This window comes from Adiantum capillus-veneris, chromosome 27 (assembly GCF_014529385.1).
Source record: "Adiantum capillus-veneris isolate H3 chromosome 27, ASM1452938v2, whole genome shotgun sequence".
Taxonomy (NCBI): Eukaryota; Viridiplantae; Streptophyta; class Polypodiopsida; order Polypodiales; family Pteridaceae; genus Adiantum; species Adiantum capillus-veneris.
In genome coordinates, this window is record NC_140957.1 from 68,952,224 (window position 1) to 68,974,582 (window position 22,359).

Here is a 22,359-nt window from a genome sequence, read left to right on the forward strand (position 1 = left end):
GACGTATCAGGAGCAATTTTGTGGCCAAAAATTGTCGGACTCAGAATGACTTGTTAAGGTACAAGTACTGGTAAACAACATTACAGAGGGTTGTTTATACATATAGCAAGGCTATAAGTTGTTAATGAAAATTTTCATTGTTTGTACCTAGAAGTGATCAATGTTTCACCTTCTATTGTGACTCACACGTTTCAGCAAGGCTTGCAAAAGATAGCAACTAAAAGTATTTAATTTCTTTTTAGAACTATTTACATTCCTTTTAATGTGTGCTAGGTGCATCACATTTTCCATCAGTATTGGCAAGGACCATTATGGATATACAAGTTCGGGTTAGTTTTTGCTAAATGCATACACACTAGGTGTTATGGGCCCTAGTTTAGCAAAGGCTGATTTGGAACAGCATGCATATTCCTCAGGTTGTTGCTTATGAAGCATTTTGCACTCTATGTGCACTATCTCTATGAGATTACTTTTGGGTCTACTAATCACCAATAGAGGTCATGGCTCGGTTTGGGCGTTTGTAGACTTTTTCAAGTTAACCACGATGGTTATACACTACTGTAATTCCCCGGGGAGGTCACCTAATTAAAATGTAACCTATCACGTGAGTTCAACAGAAGGGTATTTAAAGTTCTTGAAAGTTACAGAAATATATATACAGAAAGGAATTATTTTTTTTAATTTGAAAAAAACTTACAGATTTTAAAAGAAAAGGGTACATTATATTCTTAACAAAATTCACAAATAAGGGGTTTTACAAACATGTCTTGAACACACGTGATATGGTAGTTTTACACATAGTGAACCCCCCCCCGTGTGATTCCCCGTTTACCAGTCATCTGGGACAACTGTCGATAAACCATGAGGAAAACACACCTCAGTACTGTCAGTCATCCAAGAGGATAGGCAGATTACAAAGAGTAATCTTGTGTCGGTACTGTCAGTCATCCAAGGGGATAAGCAAATTACAAAGAGTAATCTTGTGCTAAAGGATCTGCTAAGAGCATACGTTAACACAACGCATTTCTGAATAGATGATTTTCTCCCTGTTCTAGAATTTGCAGTACGATTTTTGACTTCGAACACCTCTTGTGGTGGGGTTGGAGATTGTGTCAATACTTTCATACGTCAAGGACTTACCAGGTGTGTGGACAAAGTATATTGGCAAGTAACCTTCATTAGGGAAGAACCTGTAGTTCTATGTGTTCCAATATGTTCAAGAGTCTTCCATAAGGACACACCCTACTATAATTATTCGTAGCTATGAAGCTTTTTAAGATACTCCAACAAGTTGGAAATCTGGCTCTCAACTTGAGGGACAGTTGCACCAAGGTTTCCTTGAATTATTCCAGTACCTTCAGAAGATGTGAACACTGGTTATGCCTTTGGGCAACTCTTCGTTATGGTTTCTCCTTTACAGTACTCAAGTGAGTTATAAATGGAGTTACCATTTAGACCCAAGTGGTTGCAAACGGACAACAATGTTGAAAATCAAGATATTGCTCTTGATTTCATTGAACCTCCTCACTGCACCAATTATCAGTCATACAAACAACTGGCTCATTTAAGGGACGTCAATAAAGAGAACATCAGTATTCTTAAGAAGATATTACCACTTGTGTTTTCGAGGACGAAAACTCTTCCTTAAGGGGGGAGTTATTTTAGGACAAGGGTCCTACCGCATAGCATATGCCAAACCGTGGGAAATTTCACTCCAAGATGCATAAATTGAAGCCTTGCTGATAGCCAACTCAGGCGATTGTGGACATACAAAAGGACATAAAGAATCGACCTCGTCGAGAATTTTCAACTAAAATCAGACAGTAATGTTGGGCTAGCATCCTCTGCAACTTCTAGAAACATGGAGAAGGAGTCAGCCATGCCGAGGAGCTGGCCTCCTGCATCAAGTCAAGCAGTAGGATGTGCTAATCTCCTTGAGATTACAAAACATGGCAAATTGGCTATACTTTTGCATCAAAAGGGAACCACTGTGAAGCCGTGCTGCGGAGCAAGGCGGTTGGTACTCAAGCCTTGCTTGATTCCAATCTTTAATCCAATCAAATTTTTGGCGCTTACGGTAATTGTCACAAGCCGTGCTTGTGCTTTGCCGCGGTAAAGGGTACGCACGTCTGGTGCATGACATAGCGATGCAATATGTTCCAAAAACTTTACCAAAACAAATGCAAAAGAGTCTGCATACCGTATTACTAACTTATACCGACCTGACTTGCCGGCTTCGTGCACTTGCATGAGTAAATACTCACGCCGACGCTCCTTCTCGGCTTCTTGCTGCTGCTGGGAAATTGACTTTGGACTATGTCATGCAACCATAGCCAGTGCCTTGCATGAGCATGAATGCCATGCTTTTCGTATCCGTACGAATGTTCACTGCTGAATCGTGAGCCATGCTTCTACCTTGAACACCTTGGAACTTTCACTTCGGCCGCCACCAGCACATGCACCTTGCAGCCATGCCATTAGTGATTGCTTATTGAGTTCCGACTCCAATCGATGCATGAAAAGGCTGGCAACTGTGCTCATGTGCAATGGTGTGTTCCTTGAACAGCTCGAGGCTTGCAACTGTGTCGAAGGCGTCGAAGGCATCGCAACTCGTTCGCCTGGTTAGCAAACCATCATGCAAGCCACATCGTGTGAGGGTTTGAGGTCGAAACCTGCTGATCTTTTTCGAGTGGAACCGTGGGCCAAAGCCCTTAATTGGGGGGTGCCCAAAATTAGGGTGCCCAACTTAAGAAAAAAAGGGTGAGCTGCAGCCATGGCGGCAGCGTAGTGAGCGAGAGCCAGAGGATGAAGCTACCGTCGTCTGTAGTGGCCGAATCCATTCGCGGCAAAGGTGAGAAACAGTGATCTCCCCGTTGCGTATCCATCAAGCCCGGCTGTGCTGAGTTTTGTGCTGGTCGGTGTCGGACTTCCTCCTCCCTTAAGCGGGTGTGCCTATGGGTGTGTCCTCGGCTGCCAAGAGACCTTGCCCACGGTCTGCATGCCGACGACCCTCTTGCCCACGGCCTCGTTTGGCTTCTCGAGTCTGCCATGGAAACCCCCATAAAAGGGGTCCCTCCTGCGGTTCTGCCCTCAATTGACCCCTCCATGGAAGCTCGCATGAGAGAGAGAGAGAGAGAGAGAGAGAGAGAGAGAGAGAGAAGAAAGAGACACGAGACCGTGCTTCCATGCCCTCCACCCTTCTTCTCCTTCATCCTCTGATACCAATATAAGACCTAGGGTAACTGAACCTGGGATCCTCCTCCTTACCGCCCCTTATATAGGCTAGCTCCTAGCACTTGCCCTAAGCGGATCCCCAGTCCGCACTGGTCCAGCCGGCCCTTGGCCTAGGTCCTTGAACCCCTAGGTTGGGCCTTGCCCCGTAGGACCCTTGTCCTGACAATAATGCATTGTGAAGGAGAGATGCTTTCATGCAGAAAGAGTGACCGGTGTCATCATCACGTCAAAGCCAAAATTTTGGACACGAAAGAAGCATATACCACATGCCCTTCGGAGCAGATGGTCAAAGAAAGTGAGCATCTAGATGGAGCCGTTATGGAGTAACATTATTAGGGATCAATACTTGAATGTGGAGTAATGATACATCACATGCTACTTGAGTGCAAAGTAATGAGAGACACGCACTATTACTGCTTCCAAGTTATCCTCTACTGTCACGGCAGCATGGGATGTAGCCACCCCCCTTCCCATGTCTCCACCATTGTGAAACTTGCCAAAACCCATCTCGCCTGCATGGATCACTAGTTCCAGCATGCATCCTCCCATCCTGATCATGGGCTATGCCCATTAAGTAAAAGGCTAATGGCATATCATGGGTATAGGTTCTCTCTCTCTCTCTCTCTCTCTCTCTCTCTCTCTCTCTCTCTCTCTCTCTCTCTCTCTCTCTCTCTCTCTCTCTCTCTCTCTCTCACTGAACAGTGTTCGGGAAAAATGTGTCTCAGCTTAATATCGTGCAATTTTCAATTTCAAAAATGCCGGTTGAGCGCACGAGAAAACGAAAATGCCGCCCCAGTATAGAAAAAAATAGTGTAAAAATCTAAAAAAATAGCCTAATTTTTTGAAGTTTCCTCTTGAAATAAACAAGGAAAGGAATTTTGTATACTTAGAAAAATGATTTTTCCCGAACACTGTCTCATGACCTCGTGGTCCTTGCGAGGGGCAGCCGCCTGGCTGTAACAATTGTAGGCCACTGCTTACATTTGTATGCCGCGTTGTGGCTCCATCTGGATTGCTCTCTCTGTAGTCTCTGCCCTTGCAAAACATGTCAGAACCAGTTCGCGCTGGCGTGGACTGGTTCCAGCATGCATCCTCTTTATAATAGGCTGTGCCTCTACCTACCATGCCGATGGTCATCACGTCTCTTAGCCTGCGTAGATGCAAGCCGTCGGCATCCTATTCCGATAGAAAAGCATAGTGAGCCCACCATAGGCCCACCACGCCCCTGTCTTAATCTACCATTTCTTCACCCCTGGCAATCGGCATGGCACCGGCTCAGCCTTAGCGTTCAGCGCCGGTGGTAGCCGTTTGAGTGGCGGGAGCCATTCTAATTGCATCAAGAACTCTGCACATTGTCGACACAGTCTCTCTCTTCATTTCTCTCACTAAAATGGTAGGCATCGCAAGGCATGTGCGCATTCCTCTGGCTGATTGGAACTCGATCACCCTCACCGCACCTCTCTTTGTTGATGGTGCATGTGCGCATTCTATCTCTCTCGCTCGCCTACATAACCCGTAGCACGTACCTTGAGAGCCAAGAAGTCTCTCTCTCTCTCTCTCTCTCTCGCTTCTGCTAGAGAGAGAGAGAGAGAGAGAGAGAGAGAGAGAGTCTCTTGTTCTTTCTGGTGCCGCAACGACTATGTCAAAGCGAGGGTGCAGAGGGTCGTTAGGAAACAAGTTTCGGATGTCGTTGGGTCTTCCTGTAAGTAGGAGTAGTTGTCAACTGTGCAGACAACACAGGAGCCAAGAACCTGTACGTTATCTCTGTCAAGGGCGTGTGGGAGACATGGTGATGGCCACTGTTAAGAAAGGAAAGCCTGATCTCCGTAAGAAAGTGATGCCTGCCGTCATTGTTCGCCAAAGGAAGCCCTGGAGAAGAAAGGACGGTGTCTTCATGTACTTTGAAGATAATGCTGGTGTGAAACTCTAAGGGCGAGATGAAAGGATCTGCAATTACTGGTCCTATTGGTAAGGAGTGCAGTCCAGTGCTGCAAATGAAATTGTGTGATCGGCTTCAACAACTATAGCTAATCAAGGGTTTATTTAGTTCAATTGCTTGATATATGCTCTAAGGTTGTACCTGTTGCCATTTGTGCATGAATTTTTTTTTGGGAAATGTTTGGTGGTGGCGGGCAGTCTTGCCGAGCAGGGGGCGGCGGCAATCTCGTGCAAGACAGTGCGAAGCAAGCTGTTTTTGTGTGCAGGCTACCTTATAGGAACCACATCGACGCCTTCATCGACATCGACGTGCTGCAGCGAGATGAAGTCATTGTACTCCATCACCAAGGGTGTGAGGGTGGACCGCGTCACCGCCTGCGCGGCTACATCAAGTAGCTGTCCGCATCTTTGGGTTCTGTGCTCAAGATCTCCAGTGTGTCCGCCCTTCTTGGCCTATGCGGCATCAATCTCGGCTATGCGATGAACCTCCACCAACTGTGCCACCATTCCATGAATGAATAACCCTTGAGACTAACGACGCCATCCTTTAACGCCCAGGTGGCCCAACATTATATTATAACTCCTACTTATGCCGGTGGGCGCCCACCATGATGAGTACATTAGCCCCCCAGTTGTCATGATATTGACCCCCTACCAACCAAACTGCAGCAGGGTGTCAGCGCAAGCTTTTCTCCCCTATGCGGTTGTAGTTTTGCCCCTATTCTTGCACTGCTATACTTAAATTTTGGTGAATAAAATCTGCCCACTTCTTACAAGTTCAAACAGAGAGAGAGAGAGAGAGAGAGAGAGAGAGAGAGAGAGAGAGAGAGAGAGATACGCTTCTCAACTCACTGAGTCACTTGCAGTGTCTAGACAAAAGTGAGAGAGAGGGGAGAGAGAGAAAAAAGAACTACTAAAAATAGTCCGCGGTAGCCGCGGTAGCGCGGACTGTTTTCAATAGCTTTTTTTTGGTTGAGAGAGAGAGACACACACACACACACACACACACACAGAGAGAGAGAGAGAGAGAGAGAGAGAGAGAGAGAGAGAGAGAGAGAGAGAGAGAGTTGTGGAGCTTGAAATGGCTGCCGATATTTCAAAGAACGTGGTAGAGCTCAAAGCTCCACTTTGACCAAGCTACGCGACGTCGTTGGCGACCTCGTCTGTAGAGATATCAAGGGAAGGCCACATTTCTTCATACCTCAAAAAATCGAAGATCATGAACTCATTACAAAGCTTGTCTAGTTTTAGCTAGGATCAGGATGTTGAAAAGTAAACAATCTAGATTTCTCTCTTCAAGGGGGCCTCCGAGGAGAAAATTGACGTTGATGTGGATTTTAAGGCAAGATCCTTGGAGTTGAAGGTCCATTGATGGCAAGAACTATCATGTGGGTGATTATCCTGTGGGTGTGTTGTGTCTGTGTAAAGCTATCATACCTGAGAAATGTAGTGTCATTGTTAGGCCTACTCGGATTAACATTATTTTGAAAAGTGGGAGTAGGGCACCTGGAAATATCTTCATGGGAATGAAGACAAGTCAGAGCTGTGGAGTGATGATAAAGAACCTGTGTCTGGGCTCATGCAAATAATGAGGAATTTTTAACTTTGTTGTGACTTTGTACTATAGTAAGGCTGAGAGCTTCATGGTAGGATAGGTGGTTTGGGGTCATATCACAAGGAGCTTTTGACGTGTTTCTAGATAGCAAGTTAGTACATGCTCAATAATTCCTAGTTACAAGTAGGAGTTTTCACATTCAATCTAGCAACAAGTAAGCTAGCAATTTTCTAATTCATCTAGCAAATCACAAACTCCTATATAGTAACTTGCTCTTGGATGTGTTGATCTAGTAAGTTCATATAGTAAGTCATAAACTCCTATATAGAAACCTGTCCTTGGACGTCTTTATCTAGTAAGTTCATCTACTAAGTTATGAACTCCTATATAGTAGCTAACTCTTTCGCATTCTCATCTGGTAGTTTATAAACTCCTATATCGCAAAGGGTGTTTTATCTAGTAATTTATCACTTACTATGGATCAAGTACTAATTGTAGTAAGTTTGTCTGTCCCTCATTTCATTTTAGTAAAAATTCATTAAGCATAGTTAAACAACTAATTATTGACAAATATCATGGTTACTCGCTCGATCATCAACTAAGTTTGTTAATTGATATATTTGTTGCTAATATAAATAAGAAAACAAAATAAAGTCTCATAGTTGTAGACGAAGCTATAAAAGGGAAGGGATCAAAACATTTTATATCTCACACACACTCTATCATTGATTTGGAAGTACCACAACTGCATACATTGTCCTTAGAGAGGAAATATATTACAGGATGATGGAGATTATTGTAAATGTTTTGAACAATTTATGTTATATTCATCCAAATAATATTAATGATACAATTCTAAACACAAACTAGATCACAATCTATACAAAAAAAACATATTCCAATTCAAATGTAAATTGGATACCCTACAAGTACAACCCACGTTTTATTAATTATTCAAAAGTCTCATTAGCTTCTCAAAATATGTCCATAATCTTGGGCTACAAACGTCAAGTTATAGCTTTATTAAATCAAAATACTTACATCTTCTAGATTGTGCTAGAATACAAGGTCAAAATATCAATGTGGAGGTGTATTTAAAACCTAGATTTCCTCAAAGTTTTCAAAAAGGTTAGTTGATAACACCAATTTAGGAATTTTGGGACTTATTCAAGTCCTATTTTAAAAATGAGACTTGAGCTTTGAGCTTTTATTGATTACTTTGACTCTATAAACCATACAATCATACCCTTTGGATAACAACAAATTGTTATTAGAACACCAATTTAGGTTTCATTTTCAAAAGGGCCCTGCAAGGTTATTCTTATTTGACACTTTAAACTATCTAAAAACACAAAAAAACACCATTAATCATAATGAAATCGTCAAGATAATTTGCACCTTTTCAAGTACATATCTCAAAGAATTCATGCAAAAGAAAACAGTGGATTATTTTAATGCCATGACTCTAGAAGATCTTATCAAGTGGTAATTTTTTCTATGACAAAAACATGAAATGTCGTGCTTTCTATTCAAATGTCATTGCTAGTTATTTGAACCCTTTGTTAGGGATTCACAAAAGAATTTTATTCATTTACTATATGTAAGATACCAGACATCCTTACTGATATTTGGAGTTACACTTTGCAAACTTTATCCCTTCTTTTATCACAGGAAGTACATAGGCTTCAACACATTAGTATGGTAGGCATAACAAGCTCGGTTCTATATCAAACTGAGGGTGAAAGAGAAAATACATAAACGATCACAAGGACGCTGATGAATTTAACTAAATATTTTTCTACAATGAGAAAGCAGTTTCTCCATATGGGTATGATTTGTGCCATCTTGCTAGCTTGTGATGATATACTCTATTGACCAAATAGACACTTGGATAGCATGTGGTCAACTTCACCTTTTTATTGGGTCTAGCAACCGTAGTGTTGTGTTTGTGGCTCCTTAATAAGCTGTTTGTGATGTTATTGTGGCTCATGAGGTTTCTCTTGTATTTCTTTGAAAAATCCTTTTAGTTTTAAACATGCTATCCCACACATCCACATTATATTTTAGAGGTCTTGCCATCAATTTGATGCCCAAGTAGATCTACGTCAATTCTCCTTTGTACATGCAAACTTCAAGCTACTCATCTAGACCTCGTCTACAAATGTGGGGACTAAACCATTAGTTCATTTTTGTGTCACACTCAAATTAAGATCTAGAGCATTATTCAAAAGCTTCATTACTTCGTTAGCGTAGGAGGTAAAATCGCAGCACTGCGCTCTCATTAACCCATGTGGCTACTCTATAAAAGAAAAAAACCACTGCGATGAAAAGCTCTAAAAAAAATACGACTACGCAATCAAAAGCTACCAACTGCCAAGTGAATAAAATAAAAAAAGCATTCTACGTTGCTCTCAGCAGCAATGCGATCTTCTCCAGAAGCAGTTCGAAGTTTGCAGGTTCCCAGAAGCAGCTCGCATCTTTGTCTGCAAGTTTGTCTCTGGCCACTGTTTGAGAGAGAGAGAGAGAGAGAGAGAGAGAGAGAGAGAGAGAGAGAGAGAGAGAGAGAGAGAGAGAGAGAGAGAGAGAGAGAGGGCTATGAAGCTAGTAGCATCTTTTTCTCTCAACAACAATTTGATCTTCAAATATTATTGGACATCAATCATGGACCAAAAGCTTGCTAGCGTTTTTTGAGTTCAAGGTATCAAGAAAAGGGTTAACGTATGGTGTCACATGTGGTGGATATGTGGCCTTTAACCTATGTCACAACACATTGGTATGTACCATCTCTAGTTTAGCTAGCATTCCAATCAACATATATTAATTAGCATGTGACCATGTAACAACATAATTTTCCCTTCTGGTCAAATCTTGTAATCAAATATTCCGAGAGACCACATCCGACATTGGAAGAGACCACATCTGAGATTGCTTGTTAAGATTAGCTTGTATCCCATTACCTTGCTACAAATCATTTTATTTACATAAATGACATACACTATGCACCTTCCTTCTAGCCCCTTCAGAGGCTATCCTACAATGCATCTTGTCCAAAAGACGACATTCTAGATAGAAAACTTGTGAGAAAATCCTATGATTTCAATAGAGTCGTCATCTCCTCATATGCGAACATGGAAGGGAGGCTATAGTGCAATTGGTGGGCGGTGATGGGTTGATAGCAAAAAGCTTATATATATATACAAATGATTTTAATATCCAAGGAGGTTGGGTCCAATGGCACTCAATATGATAAGTTTGGGCCAATTGAACGTGATAAGTTTGGACATAGTGTGAGAAGCTGCAATGTGAGGCAATTGATATACATCACTACATCCAATTAGAGCTAATTGTGATCAAGAAACGAAATCCATGATTTGAGATTCGAAGGGAAGGTTGTTTCTTGAGCATTGCCATAGTAGGTATGTATGTTGAATTTCATGCTCTTTGATTGGGAGCAAGGTTCTAGGGAGGCTTTCTAGATGTATACATAGTTACATCACATTTGTCATTGTCCAATATACTATGGGATACGAGGCCGCTTTCACTGTCTACTCATAGAGGGAATTGGAGCGTTGGCTAGAGTTATGAGATATCAGGATCAGAGATGCCTCGGGTTGTTTTTGCTAGACTTGCGTAGACTTTGGGAGAGTTGCTTGAGGAGACGAGATAGAGGGAGACATTCATAGAAGGAGATCACTCACTTCTTAGAGCAAGGACTCAGCAGCCAGATGAGCATGCCTCATGGAGGCTCCATTAGAGGATCAGTACTATTATAGCACGATATGGGAGACACCTAGTACGACTATTTACAAAGGTTGAGATTCATGAAGCTCTTCAATGACCGATGCAATACTTCCTCCTTGGACAACGCCCGATGTGGGGCATCCTTGGACATTGACAAAGATGATGATGATTTTAGTGTGATAATTTTAGTCTTTCACTTTCCTTCATTTTATTTCTGTACCCGGACATTGGATTCATTCCACAAGGATTGAATCTCATGGGTCTAATATAACATTTCATTTCATCTCATTTCATTTCTTTCTCTATCCTATCTCCAGCTGTAATCAAGGTGGGAAACGTGTTGCCAATCAACTCAGCCATGGTGCCCTTGCCTGCTCCGTGAAGACGCTAGCCCTTGCTGAATATCGCACAACTCTCTAGTGCATTCCCCCACCCTAGCATGAGAAGGCATCCATGAGCCTGTGCAGGTGCTCAAGCTTATATGCTTATAAATGACACCCCTCTCTCTATAAATGACGCCCCTCTCTCTACCTCATCCACTATCCTTGTTATTGCCTCCACGTCCTTCGCAACTAGGCGATGATCAGGCCAAGATCTTGATTCACTTGGCGACTTAGAAGCTAAATGAGATGGGTTTGAAACTGTTGTTAAATGTAGTAGTTTCCGCAAGCTGTACTATGCGGACAGCGTTGGCAGCACCTCCCCTCACCATCACCACCACCAATTCATCCAGCTCTTAAGCGTCAGCTTGCTCCATGCAAGTTCAAAGTCCAAAAGCCTAATGGAAAGTTCCATGGAGAGCTGAAGATCGGTGTGAAGTTCTTCCCTAAGGTTTGGGAAAGCTTTCATTACTATTACTGACTATCCTTTAAATACAAGTAGTAGAAGTAGGGGCTTTGTCACAAGCATGTGGGTACTTTCCGCAGGTTCATCATGGAGTCTTGGAGATCCATTTGATAGAAGCCCATGGTCTGATAGATTGAGATAGTTTTGGTAAGTGGTGTGTTCTGTTAACGTGGAAGATGCCATATCTGGGGCTTAGAATTACTCCTAATCGAGCATTTTTCATTCTGCAACAGCTGGAAAATCTGACCCTTATGCTATCATCTATTGCCATAAGGAGCATCAAAAGAGACGTGTCATTGAAGGTATGGATGTCACCTTCTTACTACCAACTTTACAGAAATGATCTGTCATATGTTATCTTCACTTTAGAGTTTTGCAAATGGGTTTCAATTATCGAGGCCAAAGCATGAATGTTATTGTTTGATTACCATTAATCTTTATTCTATCTCAATTTATAGAGGCAAAAGGATATGTTGTATCTTGACTTTGAGCTCTGTAAATGGGTTTCAATTGTAGAGGCTAAAGCATGAATGTTATGTGATCATCATTGACCTTCATTCTGTTTTTCTTGTAAAGAGGCAAAAGCATGGATGGTATTGATCAATTAACAGTTGGCATTTTTTCTGGTTTTCTTGAATAGGTAAGCAAGGAGAAACTGTGTGGGATGAGACTTTCTCTTTCCAAGTGGACAGTGATGTGACCGCCGATGGCTTAATCAAGCTCTTTGACAAGGATGAATTTCAGGCTGATGATCCTCTCGGCACTGTTGTGTAAGTAGACAAGATGACAAGACTTTTAAGTGGGATCCATTGGATTTGTATGGAGATAGGGGGTGGGATTCATGTAAGTTATGCACTTCGAATGCATGGTGTCTTCATGTGGATGCTTTCTTAATCCTGAGTGTTGCCTCAGATTGTTGCTGGTTTGTATCGCTTTGTGGGAGATAGGTTATGACTACATGTTTTTGTTAATCCCAATTTCGGGGGTTTCACCAGTAATAATGATGGGATGTCACCTGCACGAATGAAAGGGTTTTTTTAAACCCCTAAATGCGGAACCATTCTTTGTAAAATGCACCTTTCCTCCTTTGTATAACCCAAAGGTATCTAGTATATATCAAGAGCTTGGGTAGCCAAGGGCTACCTAAAAAATGGTAGGTTGGGTAATCGTAGGCTTACCTACCTGTGGTCTCACATGTATTTTTGTAGTCTTTACCATCTATTGTTATGTGAGTGCACACATTAGCACGTTGGCCTCTGTGAGTGCACACATTAGCACGTTGTCCTCTCTGAGTGCACACATCAGCACGTTGTCCATGCATTAGTGTGCACATGCTTGTGCATCCTTTACCATCTATTGCTCTGAATGTGCACACATGAGTACTTAGTCCATACATTTGTGTGTGGGTAACTTGTGTATGTAATGAAGTATGAATATTGATACTGCCCTGAAGTCACTGGATATGGTGGAATTTTGTAGAATTCCATTGCATAAAGTATTTGTAAGTGGGCATTTACCTCCTTCAAAGTACAAGGTGCTGGGTTCCATGGGACAACCACAAGGCGAAGTGAGCGTGGTACTCAAGTTCTCGCCCACGGTATTTCACACGCTTAAAAAAAATCAAACTCCTTTTTTTGTAGAAGCGTGTGAAACTACCTCTTCTACTATGTGTGAAGACTTGGTAGCCTGGCTTCTAATAGAAGGCATGATGATTGTAAGACTTGAAAAGATTGGCTCTCTTTCTTTAAAGGATGTAGAAGTAGCCAATGATAAAAATGAATAGTTGTATGATGGACTTTGTAAGAATTTTTGAAAGACATCTATATGAAAATGATCTATTTAATCTTTATCTCTTTTAGTCATAAAGTATGTGCTAATTTGTATATGATCTGTTAAATTGATTATTCATGTGAATTACTATAATACAACTACATGGATAGCATTTTGTGGTTACAACCGTGTAGGAGAAAGAAGAATTTCTTACTACATGGTTAGTTAAAACTCCCATAAACGCATATATAGCTATAATATTATGGTTACAACCATATAGGAGTATTCTCATTATTACATGTTTGCACTCTTACTAGATATGTGTATTCAATCTAGTAATTTGCATAGTAATTATATATTTTTTGCTGTATAGAAATGCGTCCAAAGCTCCTTATGCATGGTTAGAGTCCATGGATGTTCTAATATTTTTTGGAGACGTTGCTAATAGTGTAAGGTTTTATATTCTGGTATGGAAGTGGATCCATCCACTTGATTGTTTATATAGCGATCATAATTGGTACAAAGAACTATTTTGGTATGGAAGTAGATCCATCCACTTGATTGGTCTAGAGAGTTGGCATCAATGTTCCCACGGAAAATCATACAAATTTCCCTTTATGGTACATTCAAACCTAGGAAATTTTTTCCACTAATCGGAATTTTTTACAATTTAACTCTATTTTTATGAATTCTCCAAGCGGATTTTCTCCCTCTCCATCTATTTCAATTTTTCAACATCTAGTGCTCACCCAAAACATTTGTGAGAGAAACTAGTGATAAAATCAGCTCAAGGCTAAGCTGAGGCACACTTTTCTCGAACATTGGCTGGCATGGTAGCCGCATCAAACCTCCATTTTTTGGTAGAGAGAGATTTCTCAAATCACATATAGACCTGAGAGAGAGAGAGAGAGAGAGAGAGAGAGAGAGAGAGAGAGAGAGAGAGAGAGAGAGAGAGAGAGAGAGAGAGAGAGAGCGGGCATGGTAGTGGCATCAAACCTCCAAAAACTAAAAAAAGCCCAAAAAACTCAAATAAAATATTTTGCGACGCAATATTGATAGAATGCCACATGAGATGCTGCTTATAACAAAGCTCAATGTTTGTGAGAAAGTAGCTCGGTTTTTTCTTTGCTCGAGAATGTTTGCTCGCCGTTTGGTAAGACTCCCATAAACATAAGCCTAAGCCTACACTTGCTCCTTGAGGAAGACTAGTTAATATTATAAGAAATCCTTGGAAGATCAACCATAAGGACTTGGATTTGGTGCATCAATCAAGGCTTGAAGTCTTTCCTCTTCTTCTCTCTCCATCAAAATGATGAATAATCCCGAAGGGTTTTTCAAGTAAGATGTGTTTTACTTTGTTGATATTTTTTGGTTTCTTGTTGTTTTCTTTTTCATTTCTAATCCAACCTATATCTCTAACTTTAGATCCTTCTCTAACCAAATCTATCTCTCTGTCTCCCTGACATTCTTTGCTAATCTATCTCTCCAACCATCTTGCTCCATGATCACCTATCTATCTCTACATAATCCTCTACATCTATCTCTCGCACTGACCATAACTAGATCCTTTTCTATATGCTTATATTATCTTAAATGAACAACCCACGATGCCAACTTTCACCTTTTCCATAATGAGCAATCTCTTAGGGTTAATGTGTGTTTAAGTGACAATGTTCATTTCCAACAAAGACTTTTATTCCTTTTTGGACCTGAAAGACTACAAACAATTCTTCTCTCTGCACTCCCCATTATTCTACCACTCCTATATTATTTTAGCTCATTCGATGTGCACATATTTATTTTTCTCTAGAGGGTGAGTCTTGATTGATTATGAACCATGAAGATTTATATACACAACTGATTTCATTTTCTAGGAAAAATATATACACCTTTGTGAGTACAAAATTACAGTTTTAGGTTTGTTTGGAAGACAAAGATTAGTCGCTATAAATGCACCATTAAATCCTTTCATCCTATCCTTGATTTGATATGATCAAATCTTGGATGTTTTCATCTTTGTATTATTTTTAGAGGTCTATATGTATATAAGAGAGTGAGAGAGATTCTTCTATGGATTCACTTTAAGTATTCACCACCAAACACCACACTTCATGGAGTGAATCCTTTGCTAACTCCTTACAAGCTCTCCCAGCTAGAGGTCCGGTACCTTCTTGGCAAGAAATTTCTTGACATTTTTGGTTAGTTGGGTGAGAGTGACATTAGAATCTGTAGAAAATCAAATGTGGCACATAATGGAGGATGTGCAGGTTTAGAGGGGGTGGATATTGTGATGTGACATGTACATAGTTGGAACGAATTCTAGGAGATTTATTTTGTAATTTTTTAGATACATAAGTATATTTTTCATAAAGTTGACGAGCACAAAACGGACCCCAACGGTCTCAACACCAGGACCATGCACATTGAGCTAGTCACGGGGAATGAACAGGGGGCACCACCTAGCTTTGAGCGGCTAGGACACGGACAATGGTAATTTAAAATAGCACAAATACTGTACACCGTAAAGAGAGAGAGAGAGAGAGAGAGAGAGAGAGAGAGAGAGAGAGAGAGAGAGAGAGAGAGAGAGAGACATAGGTCATGAAAACCCCTCGAAATGTGAGGGAAAATTGATTCAAAGTGATACGGAAACATTAGTTCTGACGAGATGGCAACTGTGGTGATAGAGAGAGATAGAGAGGATAGAGAGAGATATAGGGCCTATAGTGCGTTCTCTACAGAGAACTCCATATTGGCACGGAGACTCTACTCCTGAGTCATGGTGTGTGCATGGATTCCTTCTCAAGTGCTGACTCCCAAGCCCCCCCCCCCCCCCCCCCCCCCCCCCCCCTCGCTCTTCTCAAGTGTCGTCCCCTGATAGTAGTGACCTCTCATTATCAGTACCCTTTTATAGGTGCAGGTTGCATTAGTTTAGGATAATCTGATTAAATTAGGACCCCAGTCAAGAGAGACAAAGTAAGGAATTGGGTCCCAGATGGTTGACCCTTGCTTTGTCTTAGGAGAATTTTAAAATGATATCTCCTAAGTGGACCTTTGTGACCATCACCTAGAGAGAGGTGATAATATACAATTGGGTTTTTAAAGAAGATTTTGGCTTCAAACCGGGAAAATAGACTACCCTATGGATATTTACTGCAAAGATGTGTCATGGATGAGATGCGGGTGAATTGCAATCTTTGCTGCTGCGTCGGTGTAGCACATTTGTCAGTTTTGGGGCCGCGACCGGGGCATGCCTTCGGCGTCACTTCTTGATTTGGTGTCGCCTCTCGTGCTTCTGTGTTTCTTCTTCGTCAATGTTGATTTCTTCTTGTGTTTTCTTTCTTCTTCTTGTCCCTGTGTATGGTGTGCATGTGTTTGTTTGAATGTGTGCGTGCATGTAGGCATGTGTGTGTGCTCGTGAGTGTGTATGTTACCGTTTGTATGTGCTTGTAAGTGTGCAAGTGTGTATGTGCTACGGGGTAGTGTGTGCGAGTATCTGTGTGCAAGTAACAAGAGTGTGTGTGTGCGGGAACACGAGAGAGAAATATATTTATTATGTTCTTTTCTATAATTTTTTTACGTGTTTGGTTTGCCTGGCTACATAGAGAGTGTGTGTGAGAGTGAGAGAGAGCGCGTGAGTGTGTGTGTGTGCATCTATGTGTGTAGGTGTGTGCTAAGAAAGAGAGAGTTCTCTGTTGTGCGTCCCGACCGGCTAAACAAGGGGAATAGAGAGAGAGGGCGGGAGCGAGAGATGGGGAGAGAGCGAGGGTTGAGGGGTGGGGGGGGGAGAGAAGATGGGGTAGGTGTGTGTGTATGGGTGGGTGTGATTGAGAGAGAGATTACTCTATTGCGCAGTTGCCGGCTGCCTAAGAAAGGGAGAGAGAGTCAACGGCAAGCGAGAGTGGGCACGGGCAAGGGAGGGAGGTGTGGGTGAGAGTCTATGGGGGGGGGGGGGGGAGAGTGTTAGAAACAAGCTAACACGGATACCATCTTTTGGAGTTCTCATTGTAAAACAATTATTATTTTGATAAATCAAGAATATTGTAGATTTTATTTTCTCAGATAAACTCTGTAATTAATGAGCCGGGACTACAAGCTTCCAGATTGTATCAACTTGCCATTACCCATCTTTGGTAGAACTCCCATATTATTAGTTTTGACCACCAAAAACCTTGGCTAAGGTATAAAAGCCAATTTTTGTATGTTATTCTTAAGTTTTGGATAATGAAATACACAACGTGAGCTAACGACGCAGACTCCTCTCCTTCTCGCGCTTCCTACTCCCTCCTCGGTTGTCACATTGCAGTCGTGTTTGCTGCATTGCAACCGCAGGTAAGAGCTCTATGCATTGGCGTAAACACATCACAATATTTTGTAGGTTTTGGCGTCGCAGACCCACGGCATAATTTCATCATAACTAGGAATTTACACTTTCAAATCAAAAAGTAAGCAGAGGCGGGGTATTGGGGCATCATTGCTAAGTATTTAGATGCATTTTGGGTCGAAAACAACTATGTCAAAATTCCATTGCTGTTAATAATTGCGATTTTGGAACTTGACCTAAAGTGGGGTTCAAGACCATAAACATGTGTGCTTAGGTCTTATAAACATGTCTTAGAAGTTTCGTTACGTTTGGATGTCATTTGATGCTGTAACGGATGTGATTTGTTTGCCGATGAGCGATTGGCTTTTGGCGATTTCAATCACTTGAGTGTAGCTTGAGTTAGAGGCAAGTTGTTAGTTGTTTTCTGAGATATTGACACACTCTTGTAGCTTCTATGCACTAGTCGAGTCAGCTTCATCCCATGGATTGGTAATTTAATCGTGGTTCTTGCCAATACTGCAATAAGATAGGATGGTGAGGCTAGACATGCGTCCCATATTTGGCACAGGTGCCGGGGATCAAAGAGACTTAAAATAGGGAAAAACACGAGCGTCTTGTGAAGTTATTCTTTAACTTCCTCTAGGATCACCTAGAGTTTAAAAATTTCTTTTAGAAACCACATAGCCTAAGATTGTCGTCTTTTGCTGTGAGAGGTAGCTTGGAAGTAATCGTACTTGCTGAGTGCCTTTAGGATTGTAGGATTGTAGAAATAGATTAGGATTTTGAGGATGATTGGTAGACGAGACAAGTCTTAAGATAAATGCTCAGGAAACCATAAAAGACAAGAAAACAAGTGTTTGTGGACACTTTCCACAACCCCATTGCATGAGAATCTAGGAGTAGGGTAAGTAGAATCTGAGGTGGATTTCAGAACATTACTCTCTCTCAAAGAATCATTATGAGTTATTATTGGAAGTTGCAAAATTTTAGATCTATGGCTAGAAATAGCATGAAAAGACTCCAAACCACTCAATCCGACTGGAGAGTAAGCTTAAAAGTTGTCTGAACCAATGGGTAAGCTCAAGGACATTTCGAGGTAAAAATTTCAAGAGTTGGCCAAAACTCAGATTATTTACTTTTTCTTGACATTTTAGGCCAAATTGAGTTTTGACTTGATTTATAGACTTAAAATAGCTCATAAAAAGACTGTCCATTGAAAAATTACAAAAATTGGTTCATTTTCAAGCCTGAAGTTAATAATCACGATTATTAAGTTTTAGCTCAGATTTGACCAAGGTTCATACCATTCACTCATTGCATGTATACAAACAACTTTTGTAAAGGCACAAAAGATTTGGATCACCAAAATGGCAAAAAACTGGGTAAAAACTAAAGTTTGTATTGACTTTCTGAATCTTGAGTGTAAATTTGAAAAAAATTGTCCAAACTTGTTGAAATTTGATTCATAGGCTTATATTGATGTGATAAACATGTGTACATGCTCTGTTGACCAAAAAGATGCAAAAGGTTGTCAGTTGTAAATAATCGTATGCAAAAAGTTGTCAATTGTAAATAATCGTGATTATTTTTATCTGCCCTATTTCTCAACTTTTTTGACTAATCAATATACCACTAGTTTTACCATGTTGTAATAAGCCCATAGACCAAATTTGGTAAGATTTGGATCATTGGATTGAAAATTGTGACCAAATTTGTAAAGTTAGTCTGCGGACAGAAAATTGATGACCATTTGACCAAAATTTGTCCAAACTTGATGAAACTTGGCTAGGGATCTTAACTTGAGGTGCTTAACAGATCTGTGTCAAAGTTGGGACAAAAATTTGGAAAAATTTAGCTAGAGTAAATAATCGCGGTTATTTACATCTGCTTCAAAATTTGAAAATTTTACAAATTTGAGTATACCACAAAGTCAAGCATATCAAGTAGACCCCACAAATAAATTTTGGTGAAATTTGAATCACAAAGTGAGACTTAAGCCAAATTCTTGAAATCAGAGTCTGCGGACACAAAACAGCTAATAAACTTGATCAAATTTTGTCCAAACTTGTTGAAACTTGTCCAAGAACTTTAACAGGTTGTATACTTGTCATACCAAGCCAAAAAGTGCTAAAAACTAGCAAAAGTAAATAATCGCGATTACTTACTACTGCTACCTAGGGACATCAATTTTGACTTTTGAACTTGTAAACTATTAGACTAGCATAATACAAAGCCATCGGGCAATTTTGGGTTCAATCGGATCCAGATTGGTACATGTTCACTCAGTTTCAAGGTCGCAGATTAATCTTTGATTTTGTTCTAAAGTCAAATCTAAAAGTCGATTGCTGACTCCCATAGCTTAAATTGAAATGATACACATAGACCAATCATGGTAGTTGGTATTGTTAGGAAATAAGACGTAGCTAAATAGATAATTGAGTAGATTACTTAATGGAGAGAGACAGATTTACATACACGAGATTATAGAGTAGAGAGAGAGAGAGAGAGTACACACGATATACGTGGTTCACCCAATGTGGGCTACGTCCACGGGAAAGCAGCCACTCAATGGCTTTAGTACTTCAAAACAAGAAGTAATTTACAAAGGGATTATACCCTTAATGGAGCTCCCGCCTTGCTTCACTCTCACCACCTCACACTCACCTTGTTGCATCAACTTCACACTCTGAAATGTGTGTAGAAATGGCCTCCTTTTATAGGCCAAAAGGGCTGCCCTCTCTTATGAGAGACAGCCATGTGTAGCCGCCCTTGTGCGAATAAGTCCAAATCGGACCCTCCAATCCGCCCATGTGTGGCCGCCCTTGAGAAGACAAGTCCGCTTTTGAATTCGGCCACCGGCCATTGACTTCGGCCACCGGCCACCGGCCATTGACTTTCGACCATCGGCCATCGGCCATTGACTTTCGACCATCGGCCATCGGCCATTGACTACCGGCCACCGGCCAACCGACTGGTTGCTTTCAGACCACTTTCCGGCCGCCGTCCGGCCATAATATTCCGACGAAAAAGAATATTCCGGCGAAAAAGAATATTCCGGCCTTTAAAGTTGCCCCTGATTCTTGTCCGTGAAAATTTTGGTTTCCGGTGAGTGATTTTCCTTCACACACGATGGCTTCTCCTCATAATGGGGGCCTTACAAATGTGCGCTTTTACCACAGAAAATTACAAGGGTAAATCAGGCTCCATACTTAACAGGTAAAACTCTACTGTCTTTATAGAAGAATAGCTAACTTGATCAGATTTGTACAGAAATCAGGTTGCAGACGAGGAATCGACAATTCAGCAGAGGTTGCAATCAAGTCAAGTGGAACTTGACGACAAGTCAATCCAAAGGTAAATACTCTATCCAAGGCTTCACGAGTATTTATGAACCTTAGATCTGGTCGTGTACTAGGAAATCAAGGCATATTCAAAGAAACCTCCAGTAGAGTATCCACCGAAGAAAGCATGAATCAAGGCAATTCCTTGCACACAATTCTTGAAGAAGTCTCAGACACTTTTTTAGATTCAACATCTAAAATGTCTTCTTACTCGACTCACTCGAAAACCAGAATGACAATGCGCTATAAGCATATACTCTCTTTTTATAAGACTAACCGCCATGGAGCTCAGGTTTACCTGGATCCTAATCAGGTTTACCTGGATCCTAATGAGGAGTATGCTATTCGCATTGATGACCATGGTACTGAGTTCAAAGAAGAGATTAGGGCAAACAAACAAGGAAAAATGTACATGGACATAAACGGAACTCATTATGTACAAGTCGAAAACCCTGATGTGATAGACAAATGGGAGTTATAAGTAAACACCATAATCCTAGATATGCCAGCAAAAGAAGGACCACCAACTTTAGAATTCGAGGGATACGATCAAGTAGATTTGAAGCCTTTGAAACATCTTAGTACAAATAACCCTAAGATCGGAGTCTATTGCTAGGAGGATAGAAACGTAAACGATCGTCTGTGGACTTTTCATGCTAAATCAGTACAACTAACGGCCATGAAGATCATCTATATCTTCAAGATCCAACAAAAGCGACCAACAGACCTACCAACCTACCTGTTGACGGGGGCTTTTCACAAGCCAAGCTCCCATACCCCTCTTCTCTCGTCCCCACCCCATGAAAACCCCCTCTTAGGGAGGGAGTGATAAAAGGCATTGAAAAAAGTAAGAAAAAAAATAAAGTATGATTATGTAAATATATGAGAAAGGTAAAATAGACCACCTCATGCCTGCGGGGCAGCCCATCCCCACCTTGCCTCCTTTTTCTTCACTATTGCCCCGCCGTGTGTCCCTTTTCCTCTCCAGAACTCAAAAGGTTAACCTTCTCTCTCTCCCCCTTGTCCTTTCTTCTTTCTCTCTCCCCTCAAGATACCCCACCTCTCACCAATAATCCATTCTAACTCACCAATAATGCACCCTAACTCACATGCAACTTATCCTATCTTCCAAAATAGTATACCCCACCCCCCCTTTCTCTCTCCTATCATATCCCATGACCTAAATACCCCCCTCTCTCTCTAAAGGGAGCCATGTCTCTTGTCTTGTAGCTAAATAACCTCCCCCACACTCACACACACTCAGTTTCACTGAAAAAGGTGCCCCCAGACCCATCCCCACCCGGTGGTTACCTGATTTTTCTTGTGTTCACACACATCTGCACACAGATTCACCTCTGAACACACTCCCCCCTCTCCCCTCTTGTAATTACTTTATTCTCCATGTCACCTCTCACTTTTTTCATCAACCCATCTCTCTCTGTTAGTCTCTCTCTCATGAGACTGCTGTTCTGGCACATATACACACAGTTAGACAAGTGGGGCCCACAGTCACATGTCCTATGTAGATAATGATTTCTTCATTTCTAAATTCTAGAATTTCTCTCCCCTGCTCCCCTATATAAAGAGGGGTCACCATCACACTAAACAGACAC

General features: G+C 41.3%; 1 pseudogene; it reads left to right on the top strand.

The window, feature by feature from the left end:
* Positions 1-4,873: 4,873 nt before the first annotated feature.
* On the top strand, positions 4,874-5,261 carry LOC147422150 (large ribosomal subunit protein uL14 pseudogene; annotated as a pseudogene).
* Positions 5,262-22,359: the final 17,098 nt, after the last annotated feature.